The following is a 25,742-nucleotide window of genomic DNA, read 5'->3' on the forward strand; positions in this document are numbered from 1 at the left end:
TCAAATACGGTTGTGATGTTGGTAGGATCGCATTTCCATGTAACTGCTGCATCATAGAAAAGAATCTTGTCCTTTTGTAGTGAGAGTGTTGGGTGTGGGCATTGTGTCTACTATTGCACACAAACACGTTGGGCATTGGGTGTTCGTTCCTGTCAACAGACTGATTCAGCTTGAATGAGTTTTCATTTGCACCCAGAGCGTTCTCATATGTTGATTTAAATATTTTATGCAGACAGCACAAGTAAACAGGGAAGCATAATGGGCCATTAAATTAAAATAATTGCGCTAATTATAAATTATTAGATTTGTGGCTACTTAAAACAAGTAAGTGTAGACAGATTTTAAAACGTAAACGGATAAGACGGATGCAAAACCTGGGGGCAAATCACAAGCCAGTTCTACAACCAGAAAAGTTAAGGGAAAAAGAGAGAGAAGGCATGGCCCACTTTCAAAAGGCATGTCAACCATAGTTTACTGCAGCAGAGCGGAGCAAAGGTGTTTGTTGTGTAAAGGAAAAATTAAAGTAAAAAAGTGGATGATACCGCGTTTTCAGCAAATACCATTAGATTTGGAGAGGTTTTGGCCCCAACACTCAAAGCCAAATGTTGCTACTAGAAAAGGTGGTTCCTGGGAGTTCCGTTGTGACGCAGTGGAAACGAATCCGACTAGGAACGATGAGGTCGTTGGTTCAATCCCTGGCCTCGATCAGAGGGTAAGGATCCGGCGTTGCCGTGAGCTGCAGTGTAGGTCACAGACGTGGCTTGGATCCTGAGTTCCTGTGGCTGTGGTGTAGGCTGGAAGCTGCAGCTCCAATGATACCCCTAGCCTGGGAACCTCCATATGGTGTGAGTGCGGCCCTAAAAAGCAAAAAAAAAAAAGGAAAAAAGAAAAGATGCTTCCCAGGAAATTTAACATCACGTACATAATTGGCCTAACATACCAGTTTAACAGTATCATTGTGCTAACAGATATTCCATCTTCAAAATCTATCCTAAATCTGCTCCTATCACCATGGTTACCCTATGGAGTTCACTTATCACCTCTCATTGCTCTAAGTAGGTCACCACCTACCTGGTCTCCTGGTTTCCCTCTTTCCTCCTTGCAACCCAAGCTTGACACAGTGACCAATGAGAGCTTTTAAAAAGGGAAATCAGGGGGAGTTCCCATCATGGCTCAGCGGTTAACGAATCTGACTAGCACCCATGAGGACGCAGGTTCAATCCCTGGCCTTGCTCAGTGGGTTAAGGATCCGGGGTTGCCGTGAGCTGTGGTGTAGGTCACAGATGCAGCTTGGATCCTGTGTTGCTGTGGCTGTAGCTATGGTGTAGGCTGGCAACTGCAGCTCCAATTGGACTCCTAGCCTGAGAACCTCCATATGCCATGGGTTCAGCCCTAAAAAGCAAAAAAAAAAAAAAAAAAAGGGGGGGGGGATCAGATTTCTCATTCCCACTACACTTAGAAAACCCACAGGACCTGCAAAAGAGACTACAGGCCCTGCTTAAGTAGCCAAGGTCATTTCTAGCTGCTTTTCTCCCGACCTCCTCCAACCATCGACCTCCTCCAACCATCCCAGCCTTCCTTCTGCTTCTTGGAAGGCATCCAGCTTGTTCTCATCTCAAGGCCTTTGAACCCTCTGTCCCCTTTATCGGAAGCACTCTTTCCCAGCCCTGTATGTATTGCCGATTAAATAAATAAGTGGGTGTGGGAGGAGGAGTGAACTGGGTTAGATGTTGAAATGTCATCCATTTATTCAGCGTTGCAGGCACTCGTCCATTTATTTCAACGAACAAACATTACTTGGTGCCTGCAACGTGCCAGGCACTAGTTAGGAGTTGAGCAGCCAGATGTTTTTAAAAAACCTTCTCTCTATAGGAAATAAAAGGGAAGAGGGCTGCTGTTTGTGTTTTCCGTCTTCCCACATTTTAGGAAGACTAAACTCATCTACAGCTAAGACACTGCGATGGTTTTATGTTGTCCGTATATTGCAAAACCAAAAACCAAAAACCAAAACTAGGGCTCGTCAGCAGAATCTGAAAAGGTAATGATGTTATGAATCTCAGCCTGGGTTGGAAACAGAAAACAGAAACTCCAATCCAATCAATGGGATGGAAGAGGTCAGTAGATCAGGTTCCTCTTGGGCAGGGGCCATATCTTATTAAGTTTTGTATCCTCGGTGCCAGATCTGCAGTAGGAATTCAATAAATTCCTGCTAAATTGAAATCATCACTTACAATAAGCCCTTAATAAGACTGTGAATCCCTGGAAGGCAGGGTTTATGGTGGTAGGTCTCTGCTTCCTTGAGGCCTCCTGTGCACCCGGAGTCTCTGTAATTGTTTATATGCATTGTGGCTAAACCCTCAAGTCTTAGGCATCAGTCACGTGACATAGTGCGCGAAGCCGGCCAGGTATCAGACAGCAGAGCGTGATGGAGATCAGGAGGCTGGGGACCATGCACCCCGCCTGCAGGGGCCCAGCATTGGCAGACCTTCTGCTTTTTCGGTTGCTTCCAAAGCCTGCAATTTAGATATTTCCTTGAAATCTCCAAAGTTTAAGCACTTGCAATTAATTCAGAATGTTTATAAGTACTTTGCAAACGGACACACAGGAGGCCACTTTTGGCTCAAAGGGTGGTCAGATTGTGATCTTGGTATAAAGAGCAGGGCACAGGTACAAACACTCGCTAAGCATCTATCCGTGTTCCAGCATGGCACTCGGACCTTTCTATCCGACACCTCTCTCTGTCTCCTGGCCTCCCTGAGGCGGGTGTATCATTAGCTCCATTACAGAAGAGAACACGAGGGCACAGAAGGGTTAAGTAATCCACTCAAGGTCACCCCACCAATGAGTTGGTGTGGCAGGGCCGAAAATCAAAGCCATTGATCTTTCCAATACATTGGCGCGCCTTGTAATTACAGGTACCAGGCTAATTCTTCAACAGAGACAGAGAAAAAAAAAAATTCTCTTTCTCAAAAAGCCCACCCAAAGCCCCTGAATTTGAGGATGGGGTCACAGCTTAAACATGAGCACCACCTGGGAAATTCCCTCTAAAGAAAGACAAATTCTTATGTGTGTCAAGGTTCTGCTGGATTTTTTTTTTTCAAGCTTATAAAGACCCAAACTGCCTTTGGATACAAAAGCTGTAGGTATGGAAAAGGTCTGAGATACACTTGGCAGTTTGATCTTTTCTCTCTCCGGCTTGCAAAGTTCATTTTGCAGACATGTGTTTCTGCTTAGAAATGCGCAGAGCTGGATAAATCACTGGCTGGGCGTCCCCGGAGCCAGCTCCATTAACTTTCTTGGCATGATCTCACCACTTAAGTCAACATGGCTTAAGAGTTTATGTAACATTTTATTAGGCTTTAATTCCATACTTTTCCTGAATTTCAATGTTCATCTGTTGGGTAGAAAATAAATGTTACTCGCGCCTCAAAGACCAAAGTTTTCTAACTTTAATTTGTTATTAATTCACTTATTTGGCTAATTCTAATTTTAAGCAGGCAGGAGGGAGAGCATGATGAGCAAATCATGTATGTATTGTGTATAAGGTACACACACATGCATATAGCAACCTACGCTGCAATCAACATGCGAGAAAGTGGACAGACGTTTACAGTTCAGTAAAACAATAAAAAAGGAAAAGAAAAGAATATAGAATCATTTTATTGTGATTTTGAAGCATGTGACTCCGGTGATTACATTGGACTGGCTCTGTCTTCTGACTCCTAACCTCTTGCTTTGTAATCCTGATCAGACTCTGAGTCACTATGGAGCTCAGAATTCTCATTTAAGAAAAAAGTAAAAACAAAAGAAAGGATATAACCAGAACTCAACTAATTGGAAATTTACTGATTGGACCAAATCGTTAGACCAGTGGATCTCAGCAAGCAATGATTTTCCTCTCCAGGGGACAGTTAGTGATGTCTGAAGACATATTTGGTTGTCCTGATTTGGGGGAGCTGCTACTGGCATCTAGTTGGTAGATGCAAACGACAAAACAGAGAAAGTGTGACAGAGAGCTTCCTGAAGATAAAGAGATTATGGAAGCATCTTTCATCTCAAAGGGAAAAGAAGGCACGTATTTCTCCAGTTTCTCTGGTGTAGAAATCTTACTTCACTGTCTGAGATTGGCAATGACTCCCACTGTTGGACAGAAGGCCATGAAGTCAGGAAGGCTAAGCATAAGCCCCACATTTTGCACAGGCCACTGAGTGGTCTTAGGTGAGTCCTTTAAGCTAACTGAAACTCAACTTCTGTACTTACAAATGGAGCTGAGGATAACAATGGTACCTGCCTATCGGGTCTCACAGGATACGGAGAAAATTAAGCGAGGTCATGCCCATCAGGCATTATCAGATGTCACCACCACTGCCATCATCACCATCATCACCCAGGGGAATTACAAATGTCCATATGAAAGGAACATAGTTCCCTTTTTTATCTGTTCTTTCTTTTTTTCATTCATTTATTCATTTACCATGCACCTGCTGCATGCCAGGTGTCCTGCCAGGGGTTGTAAACATGAGCAAGCCACCAACACCTCATTCCTTTACTGCATTAATCTCTACTCTCCATTCCCTTCTTATATGTGCCAGACAGAACGCGAGAAACAAATATGAAGATAGATGACAGAGATGATTCTGGATTCCTAATCCCACAGTCCCTTGAATAACCAGAAACTCTCAGAGAAGGACACAGGGAGATCAGGAATGACCAGAGACAGGTACGGGGCTGGGTTAGGAAACTGACTGCATACATTATTTGGGCTTTGGCCCAATCCAATCCATTCACAGGCTCACTTTTTTCCCAGGAGCACCAGGAGGACAGCCATTGTCCTACCCAGAATTATGGGGGATACTTCCACATGAGAGCAGGGCTCCCCGGGGTACAAATTTAAGTCCTTCGAGGACCTGTGAATAGATTTCTGATTTTTTTTTTTTAATTTTGTCTTTTTGCCTTTTCTAGGGCCGTACCCGCAGCGTATGGAGGTTCCAGGCCAGGGGTCAGATCGGAGCTGTAGCCGCCAGCCTATACCACAGCCACAGCAACACCAGATCCGAGTCACATCTGTGACCTACACGACAGCTCACGGCAACGCCGGATCCTTAACCCACTGAGCAAGGCCAGGGATTGAACCTGCAACCTCATGGTTCCTAGTTGGACTTGTTCACCACTGCGCCATGAGGGAACTCCTAGATTTCTGATTTTAAAGACAATCTGCACACTATCCTTTCCAACACCCAGGAAGAACTGCTCTGCTCCACCTCCCAACACTCACGGTCTTCATCACCCAGCTTTGCACGTGACTTGTCACGTGGTATGTGTCACATGTGTGTGCATTGGCGTACTTACTGGGTCTGTCCCCGCTGCTAGACAGGGACCCAAGGCATGAAAGGAAAGAGGTATACAGTTCCGGACAAACAGCCTCGTTGTGCCAAGCACTCTCACCATGAGCACTGGTTTTCGACTTCAGAAATACATCAGAACCTTTGGGGAAGTGTGCCAGAAATACGGAGGCGACACAGCACAGTCGTTAGGAAACAGACTGAATGGGGTCAGAGGCCAGCTTCTGCTTAGCCCATGTGGAACTTGGGCAAGTTGTTTGCTGCAGTTTCCTCATTTTTGATGGAGATAGGATGACCATTCCATAGGGTTGTGGTGAGGACTAAATGAGGTAATTCATGCAAAACAGAACAGTGCCTGGCATCCAGCAAGAGTTTGCTGGGGCTGGTATTCCTAACGCTCCTACTTTGTTTATCTTTGTCATCATCAATGAGAGGCCCTGGGCCCCAGCCCCAAAGCATCCCATCACTTTCAAGGGATGAGGACACGGGCATCAGTATTTTTTGCCAAAGCTCCAGGAGTGCAAAAAACCACTGATTTGGCCCTCAGAGGGCTCTCCATAGCCATTGAAGAATAAATGAAGGACTGAATGAAATCCAGTCCACATGCCACAGAAGAGATACAGAGAAGAAACTGGGTCAAGAGAGGAACGTGAGCCAAGAGTGACCCCTGTCCAGAAGGAAGACTGACTGTAGGACACTGGCCAATGAGCTCATGGAAACTTTTTGTCTGGGACCTTTAATTAATGGGGAAGGTAAGGTCCATTTTTAGGTTTCCACCCAGATTCTAACCTTGAGCCAAAGGAAGCCCTTGACAAATTCTTGGTCCCCTTACCTCCTCTCGATTATTTATTTCGCCTTCCAATGAGACCGAGGAAGAAGGAGAAAAGGTAACTGACTGCTAGAAAACTCTGGATTTTTCTGTGCAAATTCTCTTTGTGAATATCTCTCGGTTTCCATTTCCCTTTGGAAGCATTTGGTTGCCACCTAACTCAGGCGGTGCCTTCCCATCACCGTGCCCAGCCAGGAAGCACACATTGACTCTGGGCCTTCACCCACCCCCGTCTTGTCCTGGGAATTTGATTCTTATACACCTTTGCCCCCAACCTGGCACAGCGATGCTCAACAATCATTTGCGGAAAGATGAAAACAACCCAGGCAAAGCTTAGTGCGGAGAGTACCTCGAAAATAAGTACTGGCCATAAATTTCTAAACTCCCTGCCCTCCCATTTCTGGTTTTTATAAGACCACCATCTCCCACACAGTGCCTTGCATCACCTAATTCATGGTGAAAATATATCATCATATCATCGGCCCGCAGCAGTGGAGGAGTATTTTAAAAGGACACTTTATGCTACATAGTTTTATTTTCCTTGAATAAGAGGATGATTTGGAACATGATAATAACAAATGGAGAAAAGAAGCCCTCCTCCCCAAATCTGCTGCCGATTTGCTGGTCCCCGGAAGAGAGATTGAACTACTCCAAGCCTTCAATTCCTGGAGTCAACGAAGAAAGAAAAGAAAGCTTTTCTTCTAGGGAGCCCAGGGCCCTGTCTTTTGTACACGCCCCTTGCTTCTCAGCGTTTCCCTTCAAAGCACGAGGGATTCTTCTTGCTGAAGAAGAAGGATGCCAAATGGTTTGCTGTAAAGTGAATTCCAAGTCAAAATGAAAGTCGGGGAAGAAGCACTCTCCTGATGCTGGTAAAGGTTGAACAGCTGGCTCTCTGGAGACAAGAGAGCCCTGGTTTGTTGTGCTCACCAATTTGGGTGGTATAAATATGCCCACCATGGCAGATCTCAGGCTATGAACTGGATGTAACGGAGAACTAGGTTGGGAAGGGAGGCTTACAAATGGCTGTGGTTAGTAGACTATTCTAGTTAGAAAACTATTCCATTGAGAATGGATAAGCTAGGTCCTATGGTACAGCACAGGGAAATATATCCAATTTCTTGCGCTAGAACATGAGATTGAGAAGATGAGAAAAGAAATGTATATCTATGTATGACTGGGTCACTTTGCTGCACAGCAGAAATTGACACAATCTTGCAAAACAAGTGTACTTTCATTAACAAATTTTTTTTTGAAAAATCTGGGGAAAAAATAAATGAAACGAATGGCTGTAGTGAACTGCTGCCAGCTGGCCTCAGCCCCTCATCACTCTCACAGGTATCAGAGAGTGGTGGCTCCCACCTCCTCTGTACCACCTGCAGGACATGTACCAACATAGATTTTGAAGCTGGTCTATTTCAAAGCACAGTACCCCTTCCCACCAAACTCTTAGAAGGCAAGAAGGCAGCCTTCTGTGCCCCCGGCTAGCACTTTGTAGCTGGCCAGTAAATAGCTGCGGCCAAGGAATATACAAATATATTTGGAACTGAAGATGCTTTAGAATGCTACGTGTCATGCCAGAAGAAATGGACTCGCTATGCCTGTTGGATTTACTAGATTGCGTCTAGATATACGATCTAAACCTCCCGGACTGTCAGGCTGGCCAGAGTCAATTCTCAGGCAATTCCAAGGAGTAAAATCTTTCCTTAAGGTCTGCACAATTTCCCTGAGTGACAGTCGGAGTGACAGTTATCACCCTGGGAGAGACAATCTGAGCCACAGTTGCCATATTAACACAGATCAATGTGAGTTATTAAGAATTTCCTCCCAGCAGTCTTGGCAGACAGGTAGGGGGTTGAGGGACAACGTGATGGTAAGTTTAGATAAAAGTGGGAGAAAAAAGTGAGAATTGGAAAAAAATGTGGAACATCAGATTGGGGACAGCAGGAATGGTGGGAATATGTGGAATCAGGAACATGGGCGTGAAGGGCTGGGTGGGAACAAAGACCTTCCTTGTTGATCTGAAATAGGAACGCGTACTTGAGTTCCCTTTTCATCTGTTACCAATGAGGTTTTGTTTTGTTTTTGTCAAGCAAGACCACCCAATGCCTCCTCACTTTCATAGAAGAAATTTTTAAAAAGCCCTACTATTCATATTTGCATTCCTGTGGTGAAGGTCCTTTCTGCAAGGCATCAAACAATGACTGGTATTAAATTCTCTCCTACCTCCCCCCTCCCCTGCCACCCCTCCTCCCCCAACTTCAGGGGCTGACATCACAATAGATGGAGAATACGCTTGGCCCCTCTGCATGATTCCAGAAACTTCAGACTGGCTTTTCCATAGAGACTTCCAAATTACGGTGCTGTGTCCTTGCATTTTGAGTCGTGCAACTTCCAATAGTGGGAAGACCTGCATTAGAAGAATGCCCTAAAATAATCTGCCTGCCTAGCATAGGCACCTCCCTCTTCTGGTGCAACTAACTATGGGGCTCATGCAAACCACAGAGCCCTGTGAGTGGAAGACACAGGAGGGGGCTGTGGGCAGGCCGATGGAGCAAGCAGAGCAGCCAGATAGAAGGGACGGCGACTCTGGGTACAAAACACTAGGGAAGGGATTGCTTGGCAGACAGCTGTTGTCTTTACACAAGTCCCACCCTGTCTCCAGGGCTTGGGGCACTGGCCACCTTCAACCCCCGGGCCTCCAGAGGGAAGCTTCAGGGACGTGGAGATGTCTCATATCTGTTTCTATTTCTGGCAGCCGGAAGATGTGGCGGTCTGGAGGCTGGCCCATGCCTGAGAACGTTCGAGAGGATCAGATATTGGAGTGTGAGCCTTGAGAAGGGGAAGGTGGGGGGTGGGGAGGAGGCTGCTGAACACCTGCTGGGGGGCCAGGCAGGAGAGGTTGCTTGGTGGGCTTGAGCCTGAGGCTGTGGGGGCATGGGCTTTGTGCCCATCCTGTGAGCCAGATACACAAGGGAAAGTGAGCGCTGGGCTAAGAGAGGCTTTCAGCAGGTGCTGGCTGAATGCCAGGGCTTAGGACCTGGGGCACCCGCCTGGGCAAGGGGACTGCAGGGGATAGGGGACCACGAGAAAACCAATCTGCTTTCCCACTGTCCAGGCCCCTCCAGGGTCGGTCTCCTCTTTGAATATGTGCCAGACCCTGAACACGAGCCCACCCAGCACCCCTAACTCACCCACCTTAGACCCTGAAAGAGAATGAAAGAGCAGCTACAGGTGGAGGAAGGATGGGGATGAGCAGAAAAGAGTAGAAAGAAGAACAGTTGTTTTCCTTGCCCACTGCGTCTTTCGGTTTGAACCAGATCTGAGCTGCACGGGACAGAAGATCTAACTGGAGCCCAAGCTTTGGCTCTGCCTCAGCCTCAGATCGTCCAGTGGCTAAATGACACCATGTTTATTTATTTATTTATTTATTTTTGTCTTTTTAGGGCCACACCCACGGCATATGGGGTCGAATTGGAGCTGTAGACGCTGGCCTATACCACAGGCACAGCAACACGGGATCTGAGCTCTGTCTGTGATCTACACCACAGCTCATGGCAACGCTGGATCCTTAACCCACTAAGCAAAGCCAGGGATCAAACCTGTGTCCTCATGGATGCCAGTCAGATTCATTTCCACTGAGCCACGATGGGAACTCTTTTTATTTTTATTTTTTTTAGACCATGTTTAAAGTCAAAACAGCTGAGCTGTACCTAAGAAGGAGCAGAAAAGATGTGGCTAACAGTCCCCAGGGACAGAGGGAGAAAACCCTCCGTAGTGGGTTGAAATAGTAGCTCCCCCTTCCCCAAGGATCTGTCCATCAGAACCCAGAAATATGAACTTTTATGGAAAAAAGGGGCATTTGCAGATGTAATCAAGTTAAGGATATAAAATCACCTTGGATTAGGGTGGGTCCTAAATCCAACATGTCCTTTTGAGAGATAAGATGGGAAAATGGGAGTTTCCATTGTGGCTCAGTGGGTTAAGAACCTGACTAGTATCCATGAGGAGGCGGGTTCGATCCCTGGCCTGGCTCAGTGGGTTAAAGGATCTGGCATTGCTGTGGCTGTGGCATAGGGTCAGCACCTGCAGCTCCAGTTCAACCCCTAGCCTGGGAACTTCCATACCCCATAGGGGTGGTCCTAAAAAGAAAAAAAAAAAGAAAGAAAGAAGGGAAAATAGACACAGATACAGGGGAAGGGTCCGTGTGAATTCCGAGGCAGCAATGGGGTGATGTGTCTACAAGCCAAGGGTTGCTGGGTGTCATCAGGAGCAAGGCGAGAGTCATGGAACAGTCCCTCAGCGCTCAGCCCTGCAGACACCTTGAGTTTGCCTTCCAGCCTCCAGAACTGGGCAAGAGTAAATGCCAGCTGTTTTAAGCAGCCAGGTTTGCAGCGCTTTGGCACAGCAGCTGCAGGAAACCAACACAATCTGGCACAGCAGCTGCAGAAAACCAACACAATCCAACATCCATTTGAAGAGATGACGGGAAAACAAACGAAGCTTGTGTTTTATCCTAATCCCCATGGCAAGCCTGGGCCTTACACGAGTTACAGGGGTTCCTACTATCCTTGCTCTGGTTCATGAGGGGGCAGTAATTAGGGGATAAAGCCTCACCCAGCTCCACTGTGGCCCCAGAAGCCTGGCCAAGGCCGCATCAGAAGGCCAGGACGTGATGCTGAAATGGAAAGGTGGCCTCCGGGGTCTGGAGCTGTCTCCCACTTTGCAAGCCCGCAACTCGTCTTGACGCCTCCCTGACGCTCTTTTTCTGGCTCTGGAAGAAACCAGGCAGCTGCTGCTGTGGGGAGACTAAACGCAAGAGAAGGCAGCTTCCTGCCATCAGAGTGAGTTACTTCTCTTGCTGGTTTTCCGGGGGGAGGGGGTGGGGGGGTCTTTGCATTTCCAGTGCAGAGATGTCTGCTGAAGCTTGGGTTTCATGCTCTCTGTGGCCTGCCCCCCCCACCCCCAGGTCCCTACTGTTAGGTGACAGTTTTATGGAGACAGGCTCTCGGAGAGAAAATCCACAGTGTTTTGCAAAATCGAAGGAATGGAAAGACCGGGGCTTTGCAAACAGCGGCAAATTGGACACGTGCCGGTCCAAAAGCAGTGCTGCGATGTCTCCCCCTTGACTCAATTTTTACAGAACAGGCAGCGGTTGTTTTCTCACAGAGCTTCATTGTGTTTTCGAAAATGGGGGGTAAAGGCAAAGAAAAGGACCTTATTCCATGCACAGGGGTTGGCTCGGGGATTTTCCCTTTGGCTGGGGGTGGGTGGGGGGAAGCAGGGGTGAGCACTGTGCCCAAGCTGGTTCGTTAGACCCCTGCACGCCGTGTCTGTCTGCTAGGTTAAGACCGTCCCTCCGTAGTACCTGGGAATGTCAGCGATGTCTCTAATCCCATTGTAATTTTGTTTATAGAGGTGTCAAGTGAAACACAGAGAGGGTGAGTGGTTTCCCAAAGGACACACAGAGATAGGAGTGAGAGCGCTTGTGCCCCAGCCCAGAACGTTCCCATGTTCTCAGGATGACCTTCAACTGGTACATGACAGACCCAAAAAGCCCTTTCCATCACACCATGGGGGCTCCCAACTGTTGCTGACCAGCGGTGGGAGGGGAAAGCCTTTTTTGAGCCCCTGCAGGGTGGGAGCCCTAGGTTCCATGCTTTACTGGGGTTCTTCCGAGCAGGGGTTCCCCCAAGCCCACAGGGAAGCCTGCAGGTGTCCTTCCCACTATAGGGCTGAGAGCGCTGAGGGCTCTTGAGAAGGAAGGATTTGTCTAGTGTCCAGCGGACCTGGGATCTCCCGATTCTCCATTTAGTGTTCTTTCTGCTACACCTGCCACTTGGGGCCCCGCAGCGAGGGCGGGAGACAGAACAATAATCCAGAGCTTTGCTGTCAGGCAGAACTGGGTTTCAGGCTAGACTCTGCTCAGGTAATTCGAAGAACCTTGCTCTTCCTCATCCGTAAACCTGACTCATAGATGGCAAATATGTTTCTTCTTGGGAAGCAGCCGTCTAGAGACAGGGGCAGAGATGGATTCAGGGGCCAAGTTCGGACCTGGAGTAAGAAAGAGCTGGGACTGATCTGCAGGGTCTGCCTGGGCAAAGGCCTGTCCCTCACGCAGCTGTCCCGCAGCTGTCCCTGGGTGGCCTCAGGCTCTGCCTCCTGTGCTCCCCTCCTTTTTTTTTTCCCGTGCTTTTTCCTTTTTCTTTTTTTTTAAATTTAATTTTATTTTTATTAGAGTATAGTTGGTTTATAGTGTTGTGTCAATTTCTGCTGGAGAGCATCGTGGCCCCGTCATACACATGTATACATTCTTTTATTCAGACTATCTTCCATTACGTTCTATCCTGAGAGATTGGAGGTAGTTCCCTGGGCGTGCTTTTATGTTACAGAAGCACCTTGCGGGTCATGGTGTGACTCTGGAGGCCAGTGACCTTCCTTCTCACTGTGGGCCTCTGCTGGCCTTTGCGCTGTCTGGCCCCGTCTGGGATGAGGGCCCAGAAAACCGGCAGAGGAAGATACTCATTCAGGTCAATGCCAGGTTCACCTGCTCAGACACGCAGGAAGCAGACGTCATGGCAGCCACAGTGCCTGGGCTCTAAGTGCCAGAGTTTCCAGCTTGTTGGAACCTCTTCATGCCCTGACTCCTTGCCTTCCTGTACCTGTTTCTGTCCCACTTACCCATCGTGAAAAGGGGGCTTCACGCTTTGCGAAGTCTTTCAAGGCCATGCAATATCGCGCTCCTCCGACAGCTCTGCCCTATTCCCTGCATCTGACAACCCATCACATGCTACCATATGATATGTCGTGTGTGTGTGGTTATTTCAAGCTTCCTCCATATGGGTTTATGTAAATGATGTGGCAGGAGGAGCTTCGTACTCAGGATTTTGGGATGAATCTTGTCCTTTTTAAATGGCTGAGCTCTGCAGCCTGGGTGTCTGTTTCAGAACCTCTGGGAGCTTCTGCTTTCCTCACCTGTACATGGGCTGGGGACGGATGCATATCAGCTTCTGCAGATGCCTGAGCAAAATGCCAGATGCAAAGAATCCTGTGCATGCCCTAGCACAGAGTAGGTGCTCAAAAATGTTATTCAGTCGGGACGGATCTGCCTGACAGGTCTGGATGAATCCACTACGCTTTGAAAATTGCAACCACAACAACAAAAACATGGTGATGAAATTCATGACAGGGCCAGTTTCACACTGAATATCAGCAAAAGCATAACCTATTCAGGCAAAAGAGATTCGACTCGTTTAAAATATTGGCATCAAGAAACCCATGAGAATTCACTGTATGCTGAGCTGCAAAGGTCACAGAAAACCCGGTTCCTGGTGCTGAGACTTGGGGGTCAGACCTGCAAGATGTAATCTTATTTAACCTTGATTTCAGTATCTGGAAAACAGGGGTAACACCACCTACCTCGCAGAGGCTTGAACTAATTACACGGAATAAATCAGGTTTAGTGTCTGGAACAGAGTAAGCCTTGGGAAATGAAAGCTAGAAACACTGCTGATTTTTCAGCCTCTTTTCTATCTAGATGGTTCACTTTGCTAAGGAAGCTTCTGTCTTCTCATCTCTAAAGTGATAATCATGATATTTTTCCTACCTAATTCAAATGAGATATTTTAGGAGTTCCCATCAGTGGCTCAGTGGTAATGAACCCAGCTAGTATCCATGAGGATGCGGCTTCCATCCCTGGCCTCACTCAGTGAGTTAAGGATCCGGCGTTGCTGGGAGCTGCAGCGTAGGGCGCAGATGCAGCTCAGATCTGGCATTGCTATGGCTGTGGTATAGGCCGGCAGCTGCAGCTCCGATTTGACCCCGAGCTTGGGAACTTCCATATGCTGTGGGTAGGGCCCTAAAAAAAAAAAAAAAAAAAAAAAAGCTATTTTAGCATGCAAGTTAAGGGTGGAAATCAAATTCTGGACAAAGTTGAGGTAGAACTTGAAATGTCTTCTGGTCCATTTGATTTTGCATAAATGCATCTTGTAGACCTAGGACTGGATAGAGGTAGAGATTGACCAAGGCGTTTTTGTTGAATGGTGAATGAAAGGTATTAACAGCTACCACTTACCGAGTCTCTATTAGGAGCCCAGCACTGTCTCCAAAACCGTGCAGTCACACTTTCGTTGACTCACAAGTCCTGTGTAACCAGGGAGGTGGATAATGTTTTTTAACACCCATTTTGGGTGGATGTTTTTTAACACCCATTTTGCAGCTGACATCGATAATACACTTCTAGCACTCACTACAGGCGAGGATCTGGCCTAAATATTTTCCAGAGATTATTTCACTCTGGGATGCAGTGGTTCTCTAGCCACACATGCCTGGATCCAGAAGCCACACACCCTGGGTCTAAATTCTGACTCCTCCATCCTAAGTTACTCAATTCTTGGGCCCTAATTTTCTCATCTATGCGATAGACCTAATAAGAGGACCTCCTTTGCAGGATTGTTATGAAGATGCAATGAGTCAATATAAATAAAACCCTTACAAAACTCCTGACAATAGTAAGTGCTCCGTAAATGCTAGGCGAGGCACTATCAGGAACATTGTCTTTCGGGGGTAAAATATCAAATGAAAGCAAACGGCCACTAAAGGGCGAATGACAAGAAAGCAAAAAGCTCACAAACAGGCTTGAAAATCTGCTTCAGGGGGAGTCTGGACACATCTCCCAGCCCCAGCCGTGATGCGTGGTTCAAATCCAGAAGCGCAGACTGGCCGCTCTGTCACTGAACCAACCCACTGCTTCCTGGGCAGGTGGGTTTCCTGCCCAGGTCAAGGTGGAGCAGACTTCTCACTAAAACCCACCCCGCATGGCTTGATTGATGAGGACAGGGACCAGGGGTGGCTTTAGCACCAGGGGGAGTTGACACAGGTCCCTCGGGAGGACAGGAGCACAGCATGGCCAGCAGGTGCAGCCGCCGCTTCCCTAGGCTGGTCCTGTCTCCAGACCTTCTTAGAGCCTCCAGTAGTCAGAAACCTTAGAGCTTTTCAAGGTTAAGTTCACTCTCAGCTGGGAGATAGGACAGGAGGTAGAACCAGATGATGCACAAAAGGACAGCATGTGAGAATAGTTAGGGCTGGAAGGGATGTTAGAGATGGTTTCCTTACGAAAGAGTTCTATTTTTTCAAATTCTTATTGGTAATATGAATAACTTTTTTTTTGATTCTTTCTCAGATTCTTTTCCTTTATAGGTTATAACAAAATATTGAGTATAGTTCTGTGCCATACATTAGGTCCTTGTAGGTTACCTACTTTATACACAGCAGTGTGTATATGTTAATCCTAACCTGCTAATTTATCCCTCCCCCCTTCAGTAACTATAAGTTTGTTTTGGAAGTCTATGAGTCTGTTTCTGTGTTGTAAATAAGTTCATTTGTATCACTTGTTAGATCCCATGTATAAGTGATATCATATGTTTGTCATTCACTGTCCAAGTAACTTCACTTAGCATGATAATCTCTAGATCCACCCATTTTTCTACAAATGGCATTATTCCTTTTTTATGGCTGAGTAGTATTTCACTGAATATACATACCACATCTTTATCTACTCATCTGTCAATGGACTTCAGGGTTGAATGAGGAGTTCCCATTGTGGCACAGTGGAAAGGAATCCAACTAGTATCCATGAGGATGCAGGTTCAATTCCTGGCCTTGCTCAGTGGGTGGGGATCTGGTGTTGCTCTGAGCTATGGGAGTAGGGCACAGATGTGGCTCAGATCTCATGTTGCTATGGCTATAGTGTAGGCCAGCTGCTGTAGCTCCAATTCAATCCCTAGACATTCTGGGAACCTCCATATGCCATGGGTGTGGCCCTAAAAACAAACAAACAAACAAACAAACAAAAAAGGTTGAATGATTTTTTTAAAAGGAGAAAGGAAAGTCCTGTCCAATGAGGTTCCAGGACATTCCCATGTCAGTCTCGAAGCTGGGATTTAATTCTGGCTCTTTGGCTTGCTTGTTCAATCTCAGTGTTAAACCTCGGTGGAATGACCCACTCTCTTGAGCCTCTTTGCTTTTTCCATGAGCATTTCAAAGAGGAGGAGACTGAGATGCTGAAGGATGGGAGCTCACCTGAACTCACCTGCCTGGCCAGAGGCCCTTCCTAAGAGCTGGAAATAGAAGGGACCCCAATTAGCATCTCTCTGGCCCTAAAGCCAATGCTTGGGACCACTGGGTGATGGTTTCTTAAACTAGGCTGCATGAACATGTTCTTGGGTTTTCTGAGTTTTCATTAAGAACCCATTACTGCTATGTAGTTGTGTTTAGGATCAACTAGAATCATCACCTAAGCCCTTTCTGGTCATTGGATTACCTGGGAATAAGAGGACTGAGTTATGGCTTTGATGTCTGGGTGGGTTGCAGGTTTAGAGCACACGCTTCCAAGAGAGAGTCTAATTGACAGAACTTAACTTTTCAGGCAAAGTCTCTCAAACTGGATCCAGAGGGCTCACAAACTTATTGTGTGGGATCTGTGGCCTTCAAATTAGAAAAAATACGGCATGAGGCCATGCTATCCTCCAAGTCACAGGGGAGATTCAAGTCCTGGGGATTCCGTCGGGGCAGCTGCCATGCACCCCTGTGCTCTGTCCAGGGTAGGCTCTGAATCCCAGCCCCAGGTACACCCTGCCTCAAACCATGCACACCCCCTCACTGGGCCTGGACAAATTCTTTCCTTTTCTCGACACTCGGACTTAAATCCTTACTGAACTTGGTCATGATTCCAGGGCTGTGGCATTATCTGCAATCAACGCTCCTTGAGTGCTTTCTGTAAACCAGATAAAGGTTTTCATAACTGTTGTTTGGCAGAGGAAATCAGTGGATGAGAGAGTAGGGGGTCGTGTGGAGGAACCCAGGCTTAGGCCTCGGTTCGGGTCTTGCATCGGCTACCTTCTTGCTCTGTGACTTTCAGCCAGTTCCTTCACCTTCCTGACTCAGTTTCCTCAAATGAGGAATGTGGACGGGGAGGGAGACAAAATTTTATATAGCGCATAGAATACAGTAGGGAGCGAGCACACGGTGTTAGTTACTGCCTGATTCTTTTGAACAATGAGAATTGGAACTCTTGTCTCTTCAAGTTCATGGTCTCCATGCTGTGCCACGTTAATACAGCAAGAGAACTTCCTGTGAAGGGGTTGTCAGTACCAAGAATCACGACATCAGGAACTAGGTTGACACTGGGGAATGAGCCTGTGGGTCAATCATTTTCCCGAGGTCAAAAGCAAAGTGCAGAGAGAAAGCAATGTAGGACCACAGACTGAGCACCTGCCAAGAATGAGGAGATGCAGACTCTGCTTCTGCACCTAAAGTCACCGGTGCTCTGCTAGAAGCCCTAGTACTGGACGAGATTTTAGCAGAAGGTCTTGTCCAATGAAGGAGGACACACTGAAATTTACAAAGGGCGACATGTTTAATGCCACACTGCAATCAAGAGCATGAGAGCCAGCACTGAGACTGAGGCCACACACCAGCTCTGTCTCCAGCGCCTCTGGATTGCTCGGGGCACTTTCCTTGTGGCCTCGTGTCTCTCTGGGGTCCGTGAGACCCAGGCTATGCACCTACTACTATTTTCCCTTCTTCTCTCCTGATCCTGTGTCAGCGCAGGTATGTTGTCCCTTGTGAGCCTGGATCCTTAGAAAAGATCCCTCTCCATAAGAGGTGTTTTGAACTGAATGTTTGTGTCACCCCATGAAAACATTCATAAGCTGACATGCCAGCCTCCAGTGTGATGGTCTTAGGAGGCGGGACCTTCGGGAGGTAATTAGAGCATGAAGGAGCATCCTCGTGAACGGGGTGAGTGCCTTGCAAGAGGAAGAAGAGACCCGAACATTCACTCTGCCACGTGAGGACCTGGGCAGAAGGAGGCCATCTGCCACGTGGAATCGGGTCCTCACCGGATACCATATCTGCCAGCTCTCAGACTTGCAGCCTCCACAACTGTGAGAAATACATTCCTGTTGTTGATAAGCCACCCAAGTCTGTGGTACTCTGTCAGAGCGGCCTGAACTGACTCAGACAAAAGGATGCAGGGGGGTTTAGTCAGGGGTTTCTCTCTTGCGGTTACAAATGCTGAGCTATGATGAGATGGCCCAAAGAAGGAAATGACAGATAACACAGGATGCGAGACGCAGAAACGTACTGTGTGTAAAGAGCTTAGACCAGACCGTGGCACCTAACGAGTTGCTTGTGTAATGTTAGGAATAATAAGAATGTTAATAATAATGCCAACAGCCAGCAGCATCACCACGACCTCCCAGCCTAGACGAGAATCGTCTACGTACCAGGGTTTTTCAGACACAGGTTGGGATCCATTAGAGTTCATGAAATCAAATTACCAAGTCAAGACCAGCATCTTAAAAAATGAAATGGAATAGAACAAATAAAATAAACAGAGTTCAGGACAAAACTCTACTTAAAAGAGACACATGCACCCGCATGTTCATTGCAGCACTATTCACAATAGCCAGGACATGGAAACAACCTAAATGTCCATCGACAGATGATTGGATTCGGAAGATGTGGTATATATACACAATGGAATACTACTCAGCCATAAAAAAGAATGACATAATGCCATTTGCAGCAACATGGATGGAACTAGAGAATCTCATCCTGAGTGAAATGAGCCAGAAAGACAAAGGCAAATACCATATGATATCACTTATAACTGGAATCTAATATCCAGCACAAATGAACATCTCAGAAAAGAAAATCATGGACTTGGAGAAGAGACTTGTGGCTGCCTGATGGGAGGGGGAGGGAGTGGGAGGGATCGGGAGCTTGGGCTTATCAGAGACAACCTAGAATAGATTTACAAGGAGATCCTGCTGAATAGCATTGAGAACTTTGTCTAGATACTCATGTTGCAACAGAAGAAAGGGTGGGGGAAAAATGTAATTGTAATGTATACATGTAAGGATAACCTGACCCCCTTGCTGTACAGAGGAAAAATAAATAAAATATATATTAGAAAAAAAAATTAAAAAAAAAATAAACAGAGTTCAATAGAAAGTCATACAGTAAAAAGATAGTTTAGTGAAAATTTATTTCATGAAATACATAGATGTGTGTGTGTGTGTATTCATGTACTGAGTCACATGTAAAATACATTTATGACTGTGAGTCGTGGTCAAAATAGCTTGAAAAATACTGGTGGGCAAAGTGCTGGTGCCAGGAAGACCCAGACCCTGGAAGGGCACAGCTACACCTGTCAACGTGCCTGCTCCACTCCTGGCTGATGGGCTTGCCCTGAGGGAATTGCTTCCCTTGCCTGGTCTGAGCCTGCGCTCTGGAGCGACACAGCCCAGGGCAAAGCCCCCTTCCCCATCACAGGCCTTCAGGTCTTTCAAATCCTTCTCTCTCCCAAGCTCAGCTCCTTTTCCTCCTTCACATTCCCTTCCTCTGATGGGATTTCTAGACCATCACTGCCCTGTTCGTGTACCACCAGGACCACTACTGCTGTTTTTTGTTTTGTTTTTTTTAAATATCTCTTTAGCAGTTTTTTGGAAAGTACTTTCACAAATAAGTATTCTATCTATCTATCTATCTATCTATCTATCTATCTATCTATCTATCTATCTACCTATCTAGTTAGATAGATAGGGGTGTATGCATAGGGGTGTATGCTTATACCATGTCGTTTCTAAGTCCTTGCTGTATGCCAGGCACTGTACTAACTTCTTTATATGTCCTATTAATCTGCATCCTCTAGTGCAAGCAACAAAATGGCTTAAGCAAAGAATATATTTGCAAAGAATATACAACAGACAACGTGAGGGGTTCGGGGACAGCTGGATCCAAATGAAGTCACCATCGCTGTTTCCTTTGTTTCGTGTTTCTCTGCTTTGCCTCGTGCTGCCCTCCCTCCCAGGCTGACTTCCCACATGGTGCCTGGGCACCTCGAAACCACATCCCAGCTCCCCAGCTGCAATGGGAAAGACCTTCTCGTTCCTGAGCTCCAGCTCCAGTCTTGGCCACAGTTCTCAGGGCCCTTGCTTGGGTCACAGGCTCAACCCCATAGCAGGAACTGGGGTCAATTCCATGGAACTTCCCAGACTGAGCTTGGGTGTGGGTGGTGCTCAGAGGTAAACCGAGTGGAAGGAAGTGAAGATCAGGAAAAGGAGAATGGGCAGTGAATGACCTAGGCGAGAGCCATCTGCCGGGGTGTCCACCATTCTGGAAGCAAGATGCTATTCTTGGATGTGAAGGTCAGCATGACCTTGCGATTTGACAAAGACCTCAAGCCGGGATGTGACGAAACTGGGACGTTAGCCCAGAATTCCCAGCTGTTGTGCTTTGCCCTCTATCAGGCTTCTTTGACGGCACTCACCTCCAGCTCCAGGTGGGTCTGGCCTACGGACTGCCCGTTCCCCTCCTCTCTGCTACCCACACCCAAATAGGCAGACACAGTTGCAGCTACATTTTGAGAAGCCACCCCACCTGGCTGGCTCCACCTGGGCCTTCAGGCATCAAAAATCGAGACCCTGATTTTTAATCGAATTCTTCCAGCCTAGATTCCTGTTGATTATCTTCTAAAAGATAAATGGAGGAGCCTACCTTTATCCTTTTGTAATTAAAAATGCATTTTTACATCTATTGATAAATATAGTAATTTACACGGATCCACAGAGGAAGGTTAATAATATTCCCTATCTCATGGAAGACGTATGAGCGATTCAGAAAGGTTAAGTAAATTGAGTGATTTATTGAAGTAGACACCCCTAATTAGTGAAAGACTAATTAGTGACAGAACCAGAATTCCAATCCAGCTATCCACAGAAATTCTAATATTTAATATCTGCCATCATCCTGGACCATTGAGTGCTTTATGAATCTTCATTTTCCTCACCCCTGTTTCAGGCAGCCCTCTTTCCCAGGTTTTTGTCAGTACTAGGGTCCTACCTCTGCCTTCTGTGTCTTGAGCAGAGGTCAGCAAACTCTGGCCTGAGGTCCACCTCACATACTGGCACATTACCTGTTCTTACACATAAAGTTTTATTGGAAAATCATCATGCCCATTCAGGTAAGTATCTTCTAAGCCTGCTTGCATACCATCATGCCAGACTTGAGCGGGTGAGACAGAGACCTAAGGGTCTGCAAAGTCTAAAGTATTTACCATCTGGTCCTTTATAGAAGTTCCACCAGCCTCTGATGTAACTCATGGATGAAAACGCTGGATGGAACCCAGCCTGAGACCTGCTCTCTGGCCACCACTGGAAACCTTCCCCAAGTGGCCTGCGATTGGCAGCCGCTTATAGTCAACCCTCGCCTGGTCAGGATGCAATTTACTGCTATCGGCCAGTCCCAGCAAGACAGCAGCCCTGCCAGTCCCTTCAATGTCCACTGACATGAGCCAAGTGACCTGAATGGTGTTTCTAAATGTCTACCCCTTCTTGACCTTGGAACACACTTCTTTCCTCATGGCTGCAAACCCCTCATTCAGAGGCTGTCTTCACACAGCAAACAGGAAGTCTCTGCCGTTGTGCTCTCTGCCAGGCACTCTGCAGGGTGGTTCTCAAGGTGAAATCTAGCAGGGTGGCCTCGTAGGGATCCGTGAGGCAGCCACGTCTAATAACAACCGTTCAAATCCTGGACCTTAGGACTCATGGACTATGAAATTTAGAAAGCTTGAGTTCCCTGGTGGCTCAGAGGGTTAAGGATCCAGTGTTGTCACTGCTCTGGCATGAATTCAATCCCTGGCTAGAGAATTTTTTGTAAACTGTGGGCACAGATAAAATAAAAACACCAAAAAAAAAAAAAACCAAAAAACCCAAAAAAACCCCCAAAACCGCACAAAACCACAGAGCCAATTCATGTTCACAGTAAAACGTGACCTAGTGCATAGAAACAGGTAACGACGGCAGATCCCGAATGAATCAAGCCTGCCTCAATTTCGATCCCAGGCCACTATTTTCTAACCCCGGGCAAATGACTTTACCCAATGCTACACTATCCTCATTTGTAAAACGGGGGTTGTAATGGTACTTATCTGAAAAAAAAAAAGGTATATATTTTGGTGGAGATTGAATTTGTTAAAATGATGGGTCCCTCTGAAGGAGAATGCATGGCAAGTCCTAAGGACTACATGTGTTAGCTAGGTTATTGACGGAGTGTAGGGACTGTGCAGTTGTGTTCTAGGTGCTGGGCCTGGATGGTCTTGAACTTGCAACCCTGAAGCTGTTACCTGATTTGTAGCTGGCTCCCTCATGGGAAGGAAAGAGCTAGTTACAGCTGGTGTGTGGGGAGCTGTGTAGAGCCCACAGTCTGTGTTATCTATGTGATATTCGGAAATAGATCGTTAACCAGATGATATCATTACTCAAATGCTCGGGGGGAAAAAAAAAAGCATTTTAAGGTAGCACATGTGCAGAAAAAAAGAGCTGGGAGTTTAAACCCAATTTTCTGAACATCCTCTGAAAAAATATTTGGAGGAGGGCTTATTAAAAGCATAGATCTCCCCATGAGAGCACGTCGACCATGAGAACATCAGCTGTCAAGTGGATCTGGGAAGAAAAATTCTGACAAATCTCTATTCTCGAGTCCTTACAATCACATTTCCCTTTCAGTCCATTACGAGTTTCTTCATCTGTAAAGAGCCCGGCTCCCAGGTTTGTTGTGAGAGAAACCAGGTATTTCCCATAAAAAGATAGGTCACCACCAGGACCCTCGGCTCACTTCCATTGTCCCATCAGGTCTGGACTCCCTCGGCAGCCCAAACACAAGTGTCCTTTAGCCTCGAGCTGGGCCAGTCCCCCAGAGAAGGGAGCCACCTACCATTAGAACCTTGGGCTTAACAGGTGCAGGGCGCGGGGGCGGGGTGGGGGGGGCGCAGTGAGCTTTGCTTCTGTGCAGACACGCCTGGGAGCTCAGACAGCCAGCATCCAGGACTCTGCACAGAATAATGGAACTCGGCCCCTCCCGACCGCAGGTGGGATCCCCACAACCGAGAAGCCCCCAAGGGCCCTGGGCACCCAGCAATGCACAAAGATGCTCCCACATCCCATACGCCATCTGCAGAGAGCTCCTCCACCAGCCGTGGGGTGACTGGAACTGTAATTAAATTATACAAGCCAGGTTTAAGAAATAATAGCTGGTTTCCACATAGGACCAAAGTGGGCTGCAGCCGGCTTGCCCTTGTTTTAATGATACATCATTTTCTTCGTTTCAGCAGGAAAAATGATGCCTGGCATCCACTGGGATGCGATTTCCAGCGCTACCTCCTGCTCCCCGGCCAGGTGCGCGGAGAAGACCAAGACTCCACTGACAGCGACAACAACAGCAGCTGCGACCGTTTACCAAACATCGCCTAGGTGTTTTAAAGGTGTTTCCACATTTGATACGCAGAGCAGCTCCCTAGGGGGACGTTCCTGTTATCATTCCATTTTTACAGCTGAGAACACCAAGGCTCAGAGAAGTTAACCAACCGGCCTGCGATCACACAGCCTGCGAGTGACAGAACTCAACTGGAAATCAACTCAGTTTGAGTTCGGACCCTGCAATCCTAACCCCCGACTCTAATGAGTCCCAGGATAAAGGGGTTCCCAATACCCAACATTCTCTTGTGGCTGAGTCAGAGCCGGAGAAGAACAGACAGGATGGGGGAAGGTTGGGGGCGCTGCTGGACATTTAGTAACCTTGGCTGAGCTCAAGCTGAAGCCGGCGGCAGACTGCGCCCCAGGCTCACTGCTGGAGAGGCAAGAGTTAACCGAGTGGAAACTGCACCCTTGTTTCCTTGTGTTCCAGTTTCTTTTTTCAACTGTACTACTGGGAAGGGCTGCAAGACTTTCCCGCTCCTTATTAAACACAGAAAATCTGTTTAGGCAGCAGCTACAGCACAAAGACAGATACGTTATGGGCAAAAAGGAGCCAGACTAGAGGCAGCCAACATCCACAGAGGAGGGGCTTGGCATCAGCCTGTCAACAGGCCTGAGGATCTCTAATTAAACACCCTGCCTCTCCCTGGGTCAGGAAAATAGGAAACAATAGCAGTTCTCATTCCTACAGTAACAGGGAGAGAAGGTCTCCTTTGGGGAAGAAAAAAAAAGAACTTCTGCTTCTTCTCCTCCCTCCCTCCCTCCTCTCTTTCCCCTTCCCTCTCTCTCCCTCCCTTCCTTTCTTCTTTTCCCCACTCGTCATTGAAAATTCTGACTCATGACCAAGGGGGTTGTGACTCTGAAGGAGGGTGGTCATTGCCAGATTTTCCTTTTCAGGGAAAAGGGCGTGGATCTGTTTCACAGGTGACACTTTTGCTTAAAATCTCTAAAGACCGAGTTTTAATTTGATGTGCGCTGTCAATAATCCCAGCCGACTTCTTACCTTTAGGGGTTTCCAGGTCCCCTGAGCATCAGCAGGCGTACAACACAAGAGACCGTGGTGAAAACCCTTGGGGATACGGCATGACTACTTATTGAGAAAACAAGCGAACGTCAGAAGTGGGAGAACGCCAAAGTCAAGGTTGTTCCAGCAGCCCCTGTACTGGATCGTGGAGCTGGGGCTGTGTCTCACTTTTTAAATAGGTCATGGTAAAAAAAGCTGGAGTTCCTGCTGTGCCACAGTGGGTTAAGCAACCCACTGCAGCAGCTGGGGTTGCTGCAGAGGCACGGGTTCAATCCCTGGCCTGGGAGCTTCCATATGCTGAGGGTGTAGCCGTAAAACAAACAAACAAACAAACAAAAAACACCAAAGAAAAAGAAAGTAAGGTAAACTTGGGTCTTCTCAAAACAGGCCCTCTTTGTCGCACACACCCCATGTTTAAGAATAAATGAAATTGGTGCCCATAGCTTTTTTTGGAACCATCAGGCTTTTGCAGAGGGTTTGGGGTTCCTCATGCTGCTGAGTGTGTTCATTGTCTTTGCTGTTATTTTATTTTAATTTTATTTTATTTTTACTTTTTCAGGGCTGCACCTGTGGCATATAGAAGTTCCCAGGCTAGGGGTTGAATCAGAGCTACAGCTGCCGGCCTACACCACAGCCAGTGCAATGCCGGATCCTTAATCCTCCGAGCGAGGCCAGGGATTGAACCCCTATCCTTACAGATACTAGTCGGATTCGTTTCTGGTGCACAACAATGGAAACTTCCCTTTGCTGTGATTCTAATAAGTCCTGGCATGAATTACTTATTACAGAGAATATCTGGCCACGTCTGGATGCACCGTTGATTCCACGATTGGCAGGGGGATGGGGGGGGAGGTGTAACTGGCGTCTAGTGGGCAGAGGCCAGGGAGGCTGCCAAACACCTTACTATGCACAGGACCCCTCCCTTCACCCCCTCCCCATGAAATTATCCACCCCAGTATGCCAAGAGGGCCGAGGGTGAGAAACCGGGTTACCCGGCCAAGGGGTTCTTGTTGAGAAGGAGGGAAACCACGGATATGAAATCGAGACAATTTCTTCCCCTTTTGCACAACTTCCCTACTTCGACGGGGCCCATTAAATGCCGACCTGGGCTCTCTGCGCCCGGAGCACAGACAGTGAGCGCGTGTAGGAACATTAGAGCAAAGATCAATAATAGTAATAGCAGTAACGACTCACAGCTGTATGTGGCTTTCCTGCCTACCAAGCGCGCCCCC

The 25,742-nt window shown here is 47.2% G+C and overlaps 1 protein-coding gene and 1 long non-coding RNA gene across 28 annotated transcripts in view; both read right to left on the minus strand.

Annotated features, from left to right (window-relative positions):
- LDB2 (LIM domain binding 2) overlaps positions 1–25,742 on the minus strand; it is a 397,713-nt gene that overhangs the window by 134,483 nt on the left and 237,488 nt on the right. The gene's annotated exons all lie outside the window — the stretch shown is intronic.
- LOC146400317 (uncharacterized) lies at positions 5,747–12,767 on the minus strand. Its single transcript, XR_014812181.1, has 2 exons — positions 10,288–12,767; positions 5,747–9,770 (listed from the first exon to the last, which is right to left on the minus strand). It is a non-coding gene; the product is annotated as an uncharacterized LOC146400317 (long non-coding RNA).

The sequence above is a fragment of the Sus scrofa genome, chromosome 8, assembly GCF_054392235.1.
Source record: "Sus scrofa isolate SSC_HxYL_T2T_F1_AM1 chromosome 8, Sscrofa_HxYL_maternal_Yorkshire_Landrace_v2.0, whole genome shotgun sequence".
Lineage (NCBI taxonomy): Eukaryota > Metazoa > Chordata > Mammalia > Artiodactyla > Suidae > Sus > Sus scrofa.